The 16,092-nt window shown below is 44.5% G+C and overlaps 1 protein-coding gene across 1 annotated transcript in view; it reads left to right on the top strand.

Annotated features, from left to right (window-relative positions):
* The window catches only part of LOC308128165 (NACHT, LRR and PYD domains-containing protein 12-like), a 455,537-nt gene that overhangs the window by 420,188 nt on the left and 19,257 nt on the right, over positions 1-16,092 (top strand). The gene's annotated exons all lie outside the window — the stretch shown is intronic.

Here is a 16,092-nt window from a genome sequence, read left to right as displayed (position 1 = left end):
TATTAACCAGTCACTCCTATTGACTGGTCACTCCTACTGACCAGTCACTCCTATAGTTGACCAGTCACTCCTATTGAACGGTCAACCTACTGACCAGTCACTCCTATTGACAGGTCACTCCTACTGACCGGTCACTCCTATTGACCGGTCACTCCTACTGACCGGTCACTCCTACTGACCTGTCACTCCTATTGACCGGTCACTCCTATTGACAGGTCACTCCTATTGACCAGTCACTCCTATTGACCGTCACTCCTACTGACCAGTCACTCCTATTGACCAGTCACTCCTATTGACAGGTCACTCCAATTGACCAGTCACTCCTATTGACCAGTCACTCCTATTGACCAGTCACTCCTATTGACAGGTCACTCCTATTGGCCGGTCACTCTTATTGACAGGTCACTCCTACTGACCAGTCACTTCTATTGACCAGTCGTATCACTTGTGGACCACTTTAGTGAGGTGACACCTCTGGAGGTTCCTCCCATCAGGTGACCCTTTATAACTCACAGCTGTTGGTCGACAACTGACTGTTTACTTTAATCAACCCTTGTAGCCCTGCATAACTGACACTTGGTACATTGCCTTAGTAATCTATTACTCCAGTAATCCATTACTTTGGTGGTCTACAGCTAGTGATCAGTAATTATCAAAGAGTAAATAACAATTTACCTCCGTTTGATGATTTGTTTATATGTAAATGACCTCTGGTGGATCAGAACCTTCCGGTAGCCTATCACTAGAGTAATTAGCGTATTCTGATCAAACGCTGACCCCAACATCAGATTAGGGAGTATTTAAGTTTATTGTTCCCAGTTTTATTAGTCTTCTCATGTTTTAAGACTTTCCCTTCTCAGTAATTCCTCCATGAGGTTTCCACAGGATAGAGCTTTTCCTCAGCTTTAAAATGAGGTTTTATTTGTGTTGATACCTGGAAAGAACTACAATTTCTTTTGTGGATCTTTATGTTTAGCACAAGCAGGAATACCTCCCCAAGATGGCGGCGCTGCAGACACGTCACCTCAACAGGTGCTGATAGGCCGTGCAGCATAGAGTACATCTATGTTTGTTTTATTGTAGGACAAGAAATACCAGGAAGAAACGTTTGGTGAGTGAAAGTATGAAGCTGAACACAGGAGAGGGATCTGTGTGTGTGTGTGTGTGTGTGTGTGTGTGTGTGTGTGTGTGTGTGTGTGTGTGTGTGTGTGTGTGTGTGTGTGTGTGTGTGTGTGTGTGTGTGTGTGCCTGAGTGGGGGATGAGTGTAATGACCACAAATGTCCACCAGAGGGAAGTACACGTCTGTGATGTGGCGTTTAAACTTTCAACTGCACAGTTTATTTCTGTCCTCCAGTACTTTCAGAAACACATTTCTCTGAACTGTTTCAGTAATAAAGAGAGTTTTTGTCAGAGCTCCATGTTGGTCCGGTTTAAACTCCAGGAGCTGACAGCTGTTCGTGATGCGTTCAGGTACATCATGTAAAAGCCTGCACTCCAACATTTTAACGAGCTGCGGCGCTCGTACAGTAGCGATGTTACAAGATAAATATGATTAAAATATGACTGATGGTCATGAGAGAGCTGGAACTCATGAGCAGCACATGGCAGAGCAGAAGGTTCAGCAGAGCAGCTCCTACATAGTTCAGCAGGACGGTTGGAACAGCCCAAACTCATTTCTTCAGCCAGAAGAAGCTGGAAGAAGGAAATGACATCATTTTGTTCAGCAGAACCTGAACTGCTGAACTTTCTTCTCTTCGACCAAATAATTGATGAAACTCAATCAGGCTTCATGAGAAACAGACATTTCTCTAATAATACCAGACTAGTACTAGATTTAATTTACTACTCAGACTTATGCTCTGATGGAAGTTTCATCCTTTTTCTGGACTTCTATAAGGCCTTTGACACAATTGAGCATCAATGTATTTTCCATACTGCTACACCCACTGCTCCCTCTGCTGCTTCCACTGCTCCACCCACGACTCCCTCTGCTTCACCTGCTGCTCCCTCTGCTCCCTCTGCTACTCCCACTACTCCACTCAATACTCCCTCTGCTTCACCTGCTGCTTCCACTGCTCCACCCACTACTCCCTCTGCTTCACCAGCTGCTCCCCCTGCTCCACCCACTACTCCCTCTGCTTCACCTGCTGCTCCCACTGCTCCACCCACTACTCCCTCTGCTTCACCTGCTGCTCCCACTTCTGCTCCAACTGCTCCGCCCAATACTCCCTCTGTTTAACCTGCTGCTCCACCCACTACTCACTCTGCTTCACCTGCCGCTCCCACTGCTCAACCCATTACACCCTCTGCTTCACCAGCTGTTCCCTCTGCTCCACCGACTACTTTCTCTGCTTCACCTGCTGCTCCCACTTCTGCTCCCACTGCTTCACCCACTACTCCTTATGCTTCACCTGCTGCTTCCACCTCTGCTCCCACTGCTCCATCCACTACTCCCTTTGCTTCACCTGCTGCTCCCACTGCTCCACCCATTACTCCCTCTGCTTCACCTGCTGCTCCCACTTCTGCTCCCACTGCTTCAACCACTACTCCCTCTGCTTCACCTGCTGCTCCCACTGCTCCACCCACTACTCACTCTGCTTCATCTGCCACTTCCACTGCTCCACCCATTACTCGATCTGCTTCACCTGCTGCTCCCACTTCTGCTCCCACTACTCCCTCTGCTCCACCTGCTACTCCCACTTCTACTCCCACTGCTCCACCCACTACTCACTCTGCTTCACCTGCCGCTCCCACTGCTCCACCCATTACTCCCTCTGCTTCACGAGCTGCTCCACCCATTACTCCCTCTGCTTCACCTACTGCTCAAACTTCTGCTCACACTTCTGCTCCCACTGCTCCACCCACTACTCCCTCTGCCACTCCCACTGCTCCACCCACTACTCCCTAAGCTACTCCCATTGCTCCACCTACTACTCCCTCTGCTTCACCTGCTGCTGTTACTGCTCCACCCACTGCTCCCTCTGCTACTCCCACTGCTCCACCCACTACTCCCTCTGCTTCACCTGCTGCTCCCACTGCTCCACCCACTACTCCCTCTGCTCCACCCACTGCAATAAATGCTCCAACCACTACTCCCTCTGCTTCACCTGCTTCTCCCACTGCTCCACCCCCTGCTACCTCTGCTACTCCCACTGCTCCACCAACTACTCCCTCTGCTTCACCTGCTGCTCCAACTTCTGCTCCAACTGCTCCACCCACTACTCCCTCTGCTTCACCTGCTGCTCCACCCACTACTCACTCTGCTTCACCTGCCGCTCCCACTGCTCCACCCATTACTGCCTCTGCTTCACCTGCTGCTCCACCCACTACTCCCTCTGCTTCACCTGCTGCTCCAACTTCTGCTCCAACTGCTCCACCCACTACTCCCTCTGCTTCACCTGCTGCTCCACCCACTACTCACTCTGCTTCACCTGCCGCTCCCACTGCTCCACCCATTACTGCCTCTGCTTCACCAGCTGCTCCCTCTGCTCCACCGACTACTTTCTCTGCTTCACCTGCTGCTCCCACTTCTGCTCCCACTGCTTCACCCACTACTCCTTCTGCTTCACCTGCTGCTCCCAGTGCTCCACCCACTACTCCCTCTGCTTCAACTGCTGCTCCCACTTCTGCTCCCACTGCTCCACCCACTACTCCCTATGCTTCACCTGCTGCTCCCACTGCACCACCCACTACTCCCTCTTTTTCACGTGCTGCTCCCACTGCTCCACCCATTACTCCCTCTGCTTCACCTACTGCTCAAACTTCTGCTCACACTTCTGCTCCCACTGCTCCACCCACTACTCCCTCTGCCACTCCCACTTGTCCACCCACTACTCCCAAAGCTACTCCCATTGCTCCACCTACTACTTCCTCTGCTTCACCTGCTGCTGTTACTGCTCCACCCACTGCTCCCTCTGCTACTCCCACTGCTCCACCCACTACTCCCTCTGCTTCACCTGCTGCTCCCACTGCTCCACCCACTACTCCCTCTGCTCCACCCACTGCAATAAATGCTCCAACCACTACTCCCTCTGCTTCACCTGCTTCTCCCACTGCTCCACCCACTGCTACCTCTGCTACTCCCACTGCTCCACCCACTACTCCCTCTGCTTCACCTGCTGCTCCCGCTTCTGCTCCAACTGCTCCACCCACTACTCCCTCTGCTTCACCTGCTGCTCCACCCACTACTCACTCTGCTTCACCTGCCGCTCCCACTGCTCCACCCATTACTGCCTCTGCTTCACCAGCTGCTCCCTCTGCTCCACTGACTACTTTCTCTGCTTCACCTGCTGCTCCCACTTCTGCTCCCACTGCTTCACCCACTACTCTTTATGCTTCACCTGCTTCTCCCACTTCTGCTCCCACTGCTCCACCCACTACTCCCTCTGCTTCACCAGCTGGTCCCACTGCTCCACCCACTACTAACTCTGCTTCACCTTCTGCTCCCACTTCTGCTCCTACTACTCCCTCTGCTCCACCTGCTACTCCTACTTCTGCTCCCACTGCTCCACCCACTACTCACTCTGCTTCACCTGCCACTTCAACTGCTCCACCCATTACTCCCTCTGCTTCACCTGCTGCTCCCACTTCTGCTCCTACTGCTCCACCCACTACTCCCTCTGCTTCACCTGCTGCTCCACCCACTACTCCCTCTGCTTCACCTGCTGCTCCACCCACTGCTCCACCCACTACTCCCTCTGCTTCACCTGCTGCTCCACCCACTACTCCCTCTGCTTCACCTGCTGCTCCACCCACTGCTCCACCCACTACTCCCTCTTGATTAATTATTGCTTTGAACACGGGTTCTTTAAATTGGTTCCAGTGCTGCTAGATTAAGTCCAGAAACTGTCTGCTTCCTTGCAGACTCAGTTTTTGGACACAGACAGAGGCATTACCTGGATTACCTGGAGGATTATAACCTCCCACATTGCCCCAGCGCCCCCTAGTGGGCCAACATAAAACCCACACACATAGCCAGGCAACAGGGGGGCACACGCAGACAATGTGAATAAACAAGAAAAACATCAAATGTCTTGAAATGTACATTTTCAGTCCTTAAAAAGTCCTGGAGGGAAATTCTGATATTTTCACTCTGAACATTTGTGCTCATCCCCAAAAAACAAACAAAGTTCATCCATCAAGAAAATGGAAGGGAATCAAACTCCAACAAAAAGGGTCTCCGGCGGATGCAACAAGACGGAATAAAGGGGGTCCTACCGGATCAGCTAGCCCCCTCTCACAGAGGAATACTGGGGCGGGGGAGGGGAGGGGGGGGGGGGGGGGGGACCTGATGGTCAAATCTTGTGAATTGTGGTGATGTGGTTTCCAAGTTCTGGTAACTTCTCTGAAGGTTTGTTTGTAGTTTATGTCACAGCGGAAGCATGGACTCGCCGACAGGAAGTGACGGCTGTCGGCCATCTTTATAGCAGCGCCGCCTGTGGCGGAGGGCGGTGGTACATCGGCGGTCTTTAGAAGACATGGCTTACAATTGCATTGGCGTTTGCTCTGCTCTGTGGACGTGTCCACTGTTTGAACTTCAGCTGCCCACCACAGCTCAAATGCACATTTAAAGTTGTTGCAGAAGATCTTGCTTCATCTTGACGGGCAAAGGTTGTCATCCAAGGTGCAATTCCTGAAAAAGAAGCTTTTGGAGTGAGTCAGCCTGAATAAGACTGAAACAAACCCTGGAAACGTTGGAATAGTATTACCTGTACTCCCACAAGGGAGCACATGTGGCTGCTACTGGTTGGTCACATGGTGTCAAAATGATTGTTTGGAGTTGAACCGTCATATTCTGAGTATGAGGAGTGTAAAATAGAGTGTACACAATGGTGTGTTTTTCTGTCCTGAAAAGTAAAAGAGTCACTAATTGTGATCTTGTTCTGCTGGTCCTACAATGGAGTTTGAGAGAATGGTTCTTCACAATGTACGCTTTATGGTAGAAGTAGCATCTGAAAGACGCTTTTTTCACTTTACTTGTGACTTTTAATTTATCGCACTGGAAGCGTTTTATTTTTCTGTTCCAACAATAATTTGGTTTAAAACATCTGTGATTTGTTTGCACTACTACAGTACACCAGGCAATGTACTGCACTTTTCCTCGACTGTTTTTGTAATAACAGGAGTTATAATGTTCTATTCATGTAAGGTCATGTTGTGTGGTTTAAAAAAAAAAAAAAACATTTGTTTTGTTTAAGAAAAACGTTAATTATCTGGATTGCAAAACTCTTGATTGTTTTATGTTCATTGTCCAAACTGAGCCAAATATTTCTGGTTCAAATATTTTGTAAAACATTGGAGAAAACAGTTTTTCATGTTATTTTGTGAAACAAATAAAGTTGTTTAGAAGGTTTTGTGGACTCTATTTATAATAGTGTACATTTGAAATGTGAATCTTAGCTGTAGCAGCTAGAAGAAAAGTAATTGAAACAACTAGATTTATATCCATTAGACTTTTAAAACTTTAATTCATTCAACAAGATTAGTTTGAGTAGAATGTGCTGAACCAACAAAGCTGGATTCCATTGTGTTGAAATGCTTGACCAATGGAGAGTGAACTACACTGTCATTAATTGGATGAAGTGAAAAATAATGTTTAGATTCTACTAAAAACCAAAGTATTGAACATAAATATCTAAATAATGTTGCATCAACACAAATACATGTTGTTCATATAACATGACTGAAAGGGATTCAATCCACTTCATCTGAATAGATGGGAATGTGTGCCAGGATTAAATTACTTTAACTCAACAAAGTGTTTTGGAGTGTAGTATTTATATTCATTCTTTGTAAAGTTTTCATGTATTCATTTCATTTCCTTGTAAATATTTAATGTCTCTATGTATTTCTTTGTAAAGCTTTAATGTATTTCTTCTTTCTTTCTGAAGCGTTAATGTATTTATTTTATGTCATTCTAAAGCTTTAATATATTTCTTTAATTTCTTGGTAAAGATTAAATGTATTCATTATATTTCTTGGTTAAGATTTATTTTGTTTATTTTTATTTTTTTGTAAAGCTTTAATGTGTTTATTTTATTTCTTTGTAAATATTTAATGTATTTATTTTATTTCTTTGTAAAGTTTTAATGTATTTACTTTATTTCTTTGTAAAGTTTTAATGTATTTACTTTAGTATTTAAAACCCACTGTGGATCGCCCCTCTTGTCTGAATGACGCTCTGTAAAGACGTTTGCCTGCCTTGCCAGCAGAGGGCGGTAGAGTAACTTCATAGATGCAAACTGCCGTGAAGCTTCAAGGAAGAAGAAGCGGAAGTTGTGTCTCAGGAAGGAAAAGTTTCATCTGGTGCAGCAACAAGAGTTGAGTTCAGCTCTGAGAGAGTTTATTAAGGAGCGACTGACTGCTGCTGCTGCTGGAGAAATATTCACCGGGTTTCAACAATCTATCGTCCTGCAGGAGGAGGAGACCGATCGTCAGCGCAGACTGCTGCAAACCTGAAACCTCCAATCAGGTTTCACAGGACAGGTGAGGAAAGGTGGGAATGAATGGAGACTGACATATAGTTTTACTACAATAATGCTCCCATACAAGTGTTGCTGGAACAAACCAGTGTGAACCAGGTCTTGTTGAGGAGACTGTTACTGATGGTGAACAGGACAATTCCCACGACTCTATGAGAGACTGGACCAGATTGATCATCAGTGCAGACTGATGGAGATCCTCCTCCTCCTCTAATCTAGTTGCTCAGAACAGGTGTGGAAAAGTGTGAATGAACACATGAATGTGACTGGTGGAGCATCTCCATCATTATGGCCGTTTGGTTTGTCCACCGCAAAATAAAAGCCCCAAGCTTCTTCAAAATAAAAGTCCATAGTTATTAAAAAACACAAAAAACTTAGAAATGGAGCTGGATAAAAGTTTAGCTGGCTTTTAAAATAAAAGCCCCAAGTTATTTCAAAATAAATGTCCTTGTTTATTAAAATGATACAAATCTTCAAAATGGATGGTACATTGTTTGCTAGGCTAGGGGTGAGCTGGAATTCAAAATCAAAGCCCCAAGCTCCTTAACAAAAGTCATTTTTTATTAAAACCTTCAAAAAACCTTTTTGATGATTATTTAAATGAGCCAGAGGCCATGAGTGTGCCGACCCCGACAGGCCAGCCACAAACCCCTTCAAAATAAAAGTCCTTGGTTCTTGAAGATTACCCCAAAAACATTAAAAAAAATAATATTCAGGGGTTAGACAGATATAAGGTGGTCTGGTTTTCAAAATAAAATCCACCAAACCTTCCCTTGAGAATCTGCTGACGTCTGTGATGAGAAATGAATGTGAACACGATGAGCTGCTGTCCAAAGCTGAAGTTGTCAAAACTGTTCCTGAAAATCAGCTCATTAATAAAGTTAACAAAAGAACATCTGGATGAATGTGAATGTGTGAAGAATCCTGGTGGACTGGTCATACTGGACTCAGACCAGGTTTAGGATCCTGGTGGACTGGTCATACTGGACTTAGACCAGGTTTAGGATCCTGGTGGACTGGTCATACTGGACTCAGACCAGGTTTAGGATCCTGGTGGAATGGTCATACTGGACTCAGACCAGGTTTAGGATCCTGGTGGAATGGTCATACTGGACTCAGACCAGGTTTAGGTTCCTGGTGGAATGGTCATACTGGACTCAGACCAGATTTAGGATCCTGGTGGAATGGTCATACTGGACTCAGACCAGATTTAGGATCCTGGTGGAATGGTCATACTGGACTCAGACCAGGTTTAGGATCCTGGTGGACTGGTCATACTGGACTCAGACAAGGTTTAGAATCCTGGTGGACTGGTCATACTGGACTCAGACCAGGTTAACTCAGGCCATAATGGAGTTCATAGTGAAAGATATGATGCCCATTTAATGGGCTGGACATTAAGGACTGTCCGACCATCCGGGGCTAGTAAAAGCTTTGCTCGGGCAAGTGAATCATCTGCCCCCCTTGTCTGAACGGGCTGGTGGTCTTTAGGAATGGAGCCGATCCAGGATCAGGTTCTGATATCAACGTAATTCACAAATCAGAAATTTCTGATCCAACCTGCAGAGATTTCTGATCCATGATCCTGGTCTGCTTCATGTTGCTGAAATGATCCCCAGTGTTTCCCTGCTGCTGCTCTGCTCGCTGGCTGCAAACTGTGGACTAGATTTCCTGAAGGGAGGCGGGTCTCAATGAGACCAGGAGGAATGAGTCAGGAAATCCAGTCCACAGTTTGCAAATAGCGAGCAGGCTAGGGAAGTAGCACTGTGCTATCCAACTTTTCATGGCAACATGTTGCTGTTTGGACGGATTTCAAACTCAAAACACCACAAAGCAACACAGCAACGTGGATGTTAGCAAAGCAACGCATAAACGTAGATGTTTGCAAAGCAACACAGCAACGTGGATGTTAGAAAAGAAACACATCAATGTGGATGTTTGCAAATTAACGCAGCAACGTAGATGTTTGCAAAGCAACACAGCAACGTGGATGTTAGAAAAGCAACACATCAACGTAGATGTTTGCAAAGCAACACATCAACGTGGATGTTTGCAAAGCAACGCATCAATGTGGATGTTTGCAAAGCAACGCATCAATGTGGATGTTAGCAAAGAAATGCAGCAAAGTAGATGTTTGCAAAGCAACACAGCAACTTGGATGTTAGCAAAGTAATGTAGTAATATGGATGTTAGCAAAGCAACGCAGCAAGGTGGATGTTAGCAAAGCAACGCAGCAACGTAGATGTTAGCAAAGCAACACATCAACGTGGATGATAGCAAAGCAACGCAGCAACGTAGATGTTTGCAAAGCAACACAGCAACGTGTATGTTAGCAAAGCAACGCAGCAACATGGATGTTAGCAAAGAAACACATCAATGTGGATGTTAGCAAAGCAACGCAGCAACGTAGATGTTTGCAAAGCAACACAGCAACGTGGATGTTAGAAAAGCAACACATCAATGTGGATGTTTGCAAATTAACGCAGCAAAGTGGATGTTAGCAAAGCAACGCAGCAACGTAGATGTTTGCAAAGCAACACAGCAATGTGGATGTTAGGAAAGCAATGCATCAACGTGGGTGTTAGCAAAGCAACATATCAACGTGGATGTTTGCAAAGCAACGCATCAATGTGGATGCTAGCAAAGCAACGCAACAACGTGGATGCTAGTAAAGCAACACAGCAACGTGGATGATAGCAAAGCAACGCAGCAACGTAGATGTTTGCAAAGCAACACATCAACGTGGATGTTAGCAAAGCAACGCAGCAATGTGGATGTTAGCAAAGCAACACAGCAACGTGGATGCTAGCAAAGCAATGCAGTAATGTGGATGTTAGCAAAGCAACGCAGCAACGTGGATGTTAGCAAAGCAACACAGCAATGTGGATGTTAGCAAAGCAACATAGCAACGTGGATGCTAGCAAAGCAACGCAACAACGTGGATGCTAGTAAAGCAACACAGCAACGTGGATGTTAGCAAAGCCCTAGCACAGCGAGGCGGCGCTCTGCAGCCAGACGTCCGCGTTTTCAAACTCCAGCTCTCGGAGGAGAACGGCGCTGACTCAGCACTGACATCAAAACAATCAACAGCAGCTCCTCCAGGCTGTCAGCAGGCGATTCACACCTCCGTGAAGCGTCCTACTCCACGCTAAACTCCCTGAAAATAGTCCCAATCATTTGTGATGTGTTAAAAACACTGCTGTTGGTGCTGCCTTGCTAAAGAATTTCCCCAGGGATTAATAAAGTCACTCTGAGGTTCTAAAGATAGAACTAGTTTATTATGAGATGATGACGTCACGCAGACCCCCACATTGTCCACATGGAACAAAAATACTTTGTACTGCTTCCTTTTGTGTCCTGATACTAACCTCAAGTTGTCTTTTGAGTGAATACTTGTATACATTAGTACATTTCATACTTTACTGTAGAGAGGAGTTTATTACAGCCTCATATAGAATCAACAATAATTAGGTATGTGAAGGAAAATTAAAAAGTCAACCAAATAGAAAGTGACTGGTCCCACTGGAAAGAGTGGAACAAAACAAAGAAAAAGACACCAAAACTATTCAGATATCTTAACAAATGAGGAATTTATAGGCAAACAAATTTTATGAATTAGTTAAATTTTTTGAAAGCAAAGTGGTGCAGAGATCTGAGACCGAAAACTTTTTATATAAAAACACTTGTAGTTTCTTTAATAATCAAGATATCTCAATGAAACCTTCAGAGAAGGTGTGTCTCTTTATACTCTTCAATCTGAAGGAAAGATATTATATATTTAAAGTTTCTTCTTGGTCTGAAATACATTTCATAGTATTAAGATTGGTGCTGTCACACCCTAATACCATACTACTACATACTACCTACTACCACACCATATTTATTAGTACATTTTTATCCATATACATGTTTTTTTTAATAACATGGGAAATGTGGGTCATGTATTTGTATTAATGGTCAATAACAAATCAAATCCAGTCTCTTATTTCTCCTCTTTCTCTTCCTCTTCCTCTTCTTTCTCTTCCTCCTCCTCCTCTTCCTGCTCAGTCAACTTTTATTCTGAACCATAAAAAGTTATGAAACTTCGGTATTTGAAAGTCAAGATAATCACAAATACTTCGGTTTACTTTTCAAAAGCGTCACTTAATCCGTTGAAGTTGTTTTTATGTGTTGAAGTCCAGTGAGTTTTTAATACGTTCTGGAGACGGTCTGAATGTTGACCGAAGTAAAAAATTCAAAATGGCGGCCGACGAGGAGTTTCCCAACAACGTATTTCGAGGGAATCCTGAGGAATTATGCGACGTAATCCAATCGAAATGCATATTTTCCAGATAAGACGCAGCGCGTCACCGTCCAAAATGCGGATCACAAATCGGTTCACATCCCTACAATAATGATGATAATAATATTAAAGCAAACAGAGCTCTGCTATCAGAATAGTATCAGCAGATAAACAAATTTAAGTATCGGGATCAGATTAGAAGTGAAAAAACGTGGATCGGTGCTTCCCTACTGCAGTGTAGATTAGCAAACCGCTCAAAATCCTTAATGTCCAGCCCTGCATTAGTATAGTGACCCAGCCTGGGTTTAGGGCTTTGATCCTTAATGTCCAGCCCTGCATTAGTATAGTGACCCAGCCTGGGTTTTGGGCTTTGATCCTTAATGTCCAGCCCTGCATTAGTATAGTGACCCAGCCTGGGTTTAGGGCTTTGATCAGCACAATGGACAAGCGGTTGGCTTGTTGTGGTGAACGCTTACAAGACTGCAAGTCACAGTACATAGTAAGTTTAATACTGTAATTAGAAGATAAATAAACTGTCTTTCATATTAATACATGCTTCATTTGACTTTATCTTAACATAAGCCTCGCCTATAAGAAAGAACAATTTATGTAGAATAAATCTGATATTGTTTATTATAATACACATTGATTTATTGCTTGTTTGTTGAGAAATACATGAGAAGAGACCTTGAAAAAATAATTGCATATTAAATCGCAATATTGAGGAAAAAAAAAATCGCAATTAGAGTATTTTCCAAAATCGTTCAGCCCTAACACACACACACACACACACACACACACACACACACACACACACACACACACACACACACACACACGTTTCAACCATCCTGTTAATTTTCATCCAGATGCTTCATTTTTAATGCTTCATTTTGAAACCTACTGAATGATACCATCTCCAACTGGAACTACCAGATTGTGTGTTTATGTTTCCTGCTGCACGACACACATGATTTCCTTTGTGTGTGTGCTTGTGCGTGTGCGTGTGTGTATGCTGGTACTCCAGTCTCCTCCCACGGTCCAAACAACATGCACTGTGGATCCCTGAATGAGACCTTCAGCCCAACCAGCTGCTCCCGAAGGGTGAATCTGTTAAAGAAATTGGCCTCAGGGGATTAAGATCGTATGATAAAGGAAATAATCTTTGCTTCTATAGTTTGTAATTGATCTTTTGGATTATTTTTGTAGCTCAAACACGCTGGTTGACATTGTCACAAGGACACACAATTTGTTGTCTTGCTTTTGCATCCATGTATTTTTGAAAGTGTTTGACTTGAGTGAGCGTACCAGGAGGATGTTGACCTTGATGGTGGATCTCTAGAGATCACCAGACCAGAGAAGCTGTTCTGTCATAACCAGGTTCTGATTCAGGAAGGAACAAGGAGAAGAAGCAGGAACCTAATGGCCGAGCTAAACAACCAACCTGCAGACAGACACAGACGGGTCTTAGAAAGGAAGTTCCTCACTGTTCAGCAGGCTGATGCTCATCACAGCTCTTGCTAATGTGACCTACAAAGGTCAATCTTTGGTTTTCCTGTCAGGAGGACTGAGTTAGTTCAGCTTGGTTGATTTGTCCCTCTTCTGGTAAAGAGGTGTTTAGTGAAAGAGTCAGATAGCTGCTCTAGACTTGGAGACAATGTTAGCAGTGATCAGGAGAAAGACAGAGAAGCAATCTGCAGGATGTGGAGAGGAGGATTGAACCTGCAGCTGATTCTCAGCCTTTAGAAAAACTCGGTCTTTGTATTCATGGAGGTGGAACTGAAGCTGAAATGACTGTGGATTGAGAGCAGGATTATTGTCTGACTCCAGAGTAGGAAACCTTCTCTGCCACACAAAGTCAGATTGTGTCCGTCTCTTTACACTCGTCTCGCATTAGTAGACATCCTGGAAAGACGTCCAGCCTCTTTCCTGTGAGTTGCACTCTTGTAGAGGTGAAACTAGTTTGTTGTCTGACCTGAACTTTGTGTGTCAACATGCCGGCTCCACCCACTGTTGATCTGAAGAGGCGGGACCAAGGAAATATGTGGACCGACTTGATAGGCTTTGAGCCTTGAGGCCAGATGAGCCCAAGTCACAAGAGGAGGATTTCTTCTTTGCAATCTGGAAAATCCCCAAGACCTGACAGAGTACCTGCTGAATGTTTTAGTACTTTTCCTGGCTCTTGGTGCTCCGGCTGAGTTTAATGTTTTCAGGTACAAGTAAGCTGGGCCAGCTTCCTAAATCACCCACGAGGCCTTGCAAAGAAAGGTAAAGATCCATCAGAAGGCTCCTCTTACAGATCAATATCCTCGCTTAAGGGAGACGTAAATATTTCAGCTAAAGTTCTGTCTTGTAGACTAGAGGACATTCTGGCCTCAGTTATTTCAGACATTCATACTGGGTTTTTAAAGAATTGCCACTCCTATTTCAGGAATCTCTTCAAAGTCAGTGAAAACATTGGCTTTGATTCAAACTTCATAAACTGGGTGGGGCTCCTGTGTTCATGTCTCTCTGCTTCAATTCTCACCAAGTCCCAGGTGTCCCACCCTTTCCGTCTTCAAAGAGGACATCAACAAACATGTCCTGACATGTCCAGCCGTTTGAGGAACTTTGGAAGCTTAGTTAAGAAGACAGATATGTTTTTACACCGAAAACATGAAATGAAGAGCCAACAAGGAAACATTGAAACCAACGAATAAAATCAAATAATTAGATCAACAAGATATTCTAATTATTAGCCAAGGCCTTAACAAAATAAAATGACTGGAACTCCAAACTAAACACGACCCTTTAACAACATACCCGGTTAAACAGCAGCTTTTAAAACACAAGAGTCTACACTACTTACTAGTGTTGTTCCGATACCAATTTTGTGTCCTGATACCGATACCCGGGTTGCATAGTATCGGCCGATACTTGCCTATACTGCAGTGTTTAAAAAAAAGATATGGCCTGTTTTTCTTCCATTTCTTAAGAACTGAATACTGACTTGGTTGTATAAATCATTGCTATCATGGCTTCATCTGGCTACTTAACCCTTTGTGAAACAGGAAAAAAACACCAACACAGTAAATGTAGGACAACTTTTTTATTTCCTACCTGGTATGGGTGGAACTGAAAAAAAAAAGAAAACTTTTCTTAAACCTGAGCTTTAGCTCACAAATGACAAAAAATAGTGCAATATCCATGTACTGGTAAATACATGTAAAACAGTAGTGCAACCGCAGTTAAATTTAGATTAAAATAACAAATAATATAGATATGAGGCTGAATACATCACCATACATAGATCAGGAGTCAGGGCACCAGTGAGAGTCGGGAGAGAGAAAAACACACGGCGCTGCGTATCGGCGAGTTAATAGTTCATACCTCCAGATACCGATACCAGCTTTTAGTGTGGTATCGCCCCCCCCCTCCCGATACTGGTATCGGTACAACACTACTACTTACATTGAGAGAAATCAGAGAAACTACAAGCAAACTAACTGAAATGATCGGCGCAAAACAACAAATCAGAAAAATTAGAATAGAGAATGTTGAAATCAATAGAGACCTTTCAGAATAAATGACATTTTTCGGAAGTTTCACTCAAGACTCTAAACCTCTGAATTTCCAGAAAACTGCTTCTCAGGAGAACTTCTTAAACAATCCATCCATCTTGTATCCCCCTCATGGTCGTGGGGTAGTGACGCTGATGTCAGCCTGCTATGGACGAGGACAGGACACACCTGGACAGGTCACCGTCTATCACAGGACAAACACACACACTCATGTTCATACCGAGGTGAAATTTATGTCACCGATTAACCTTACATGCATGTTTTTGGAGTGTGAAACCCATGGACACATGGGGAAACATGCAAACTCCACATAGAAAGGCCCCAGCTGGTATTTTAACCATTTCTCGCTGAGGCGAGGGGGAAAACCACCGTTCCACTGTGTGGTCCTCTTCAACCATCCATACTTCCCTGATCTTATAGAAAATACCAGGGCCAGGTTATATGACCTATTTCACTGGAGGAATTTGCTGCTGCTATCTCAACACTGAAATCTGGAAAATCTCCAGGACCTGATGGATGATGTCATCTTCTTGGCTTTTGGCGCCCCAGCTCAGTTGAGTTGTTGGGTATCGGCAGTCTCCTCCCTCGTCCCTCTTCTTCCTGGTGTTTTACCCTCTGAAGTCTTTCTTGTCTGTCTCTCTCTGCTGTCTGTGGCTGTGGCCTGTCTCTCTCTCCTATTTATTTCTACCTTGCTGCAGGGCAAGGCTGGCCACGCCCCTTCTGCTGTACCTCCTTCTTTGCCTCCCCTCCCTCCACTGCTCACCTGCT

This window comes from Lipophrys pholis (assembly GCF_963383615.2).
Source record: "Lipophrys pholis genome assembly, contig: SCAFFOLD_30, whole genome shotgun sequence".
Taxonomy (NCBI): Eukaryota; Metazoa; Chordata; class Actinopteri; order Blenniiformes; family Blenniidae; genus Lipophrys; species Lipophrys pholis.
This window is presented reverse-complemented; position numbering and strand designations above follow the sequence as displayed.